Below are 886 nucleotides of genomic sequence, written 5' to 3' on the forward strand. Positions count from 1 at the left end.
CTATCCCAACCACTCCATGGTTGACCTGCAAGGACCCTCCCACCCCAACCACTCCACAATTGACCTGCAAGGACCCTCCCACCCCAACCACTCCACAGTTGATCTGTAAGGGCCCTTCCACTCCAACCACTCCACAGCTGACCTGTAAGGACCCTCCCACCCCAAGGTTGACCTGTAAGGACCCTCCCACCCCAACCACTCCACAATTAACCTGCAAGGACCCTCCCACCCAAGCACCCCGCGGTTGTCTCAGGTCCTCCCGCACCCGAAGGGGATCACGGCGGCCCCGCACCCACCGCCGCTCCGCTCCTCGCCGCTCCCCCGACCCCTCCGCGGCGCCGCGGGGTTCGATGGGAAACAGAGTCCCACACCGCGGCGCCGCCGCAGCACCCCCCGCTCTCGGGACTACAGTTCCCAGAGGGCACCGCGGCACCGCCCCCCGCCGCGCGTCACGTGACGGCGTGGGCTGACTGCTCTACGGGGAGCGGAGAGGGACACACTTGTGGGAGGGGCGGAGGGCGCGTGGGGCTGGGCTGTGTCGCTGCCGAAGGGGACGTTTGCCACCACGTGGCAGCCCTCAGCCATGGCGAGGGCACGGGAGGGGGGGGGGGTGGCCCCGAAATGTGTGGGAAGGCCTCGTCTTCCAGAGAGACCTCAAAATAAGTCATAAAAACGGCGTTTTTGTGAAAATAAGAACCCCAGTTTGTGAGGCGGCTGCTTCAGAGGCACCCGTGGGTCCTACGCATCCCCCCAGCAGAGTCATGGGGCTGCCAGAACCCAGCGGGGAGCTCAGATCCACACGCACCTGTGGGGTCACGTTCCGTGGGTCACGTTCTATGGGTCCAGGGCTGTGGGGTTGGGAGCTGTGGAGTGAGGTTCTATGGGT

General features: G+C 65.2%; 1 protein-coding gene across 7 annotated transcripts in view; it reads right to left on the bottom strand.

The window, feature by feature from the left end:
* SCAMP4 (secretory carrier membrane protein 4) overlaps positions 1–438 on the bottom strand; it is a 16,026-nt gene extending 15,588 nt beyond the window's left edge. For 2 of the 7 annotated variants that reach the window (XR_002432980.1, XM_021378385.1), the window contains exon 1: positions 297–438. The gene's annotated coding sequence lies outside the window, so the exon portion shown is untranslated. Of the gene's footprint in view, positions 1–211 lie in introns of all 7 variants that reach the window. The other 5 variants (XM_021378387.1, XM_021378386.1, XM_021378388.1 and 2 more) reach the window with 5 other exon arrangements.

The sequence above is a fragment of the Numida meleagris genome, chromosome 27, assembly GCF_002078875.1.
Source record: "Numida meleagris isolate 19003 breed g44 Domestic line chromosome 27, NumMel1.0, whole genome shotgun sequence".
NCBI classification, from domain to species: domain Eukaryota; kingdom Metazoa; phylum Chordata; class Aves; order Galliformes; family Numididae; genus Numida; species Numida meleagris.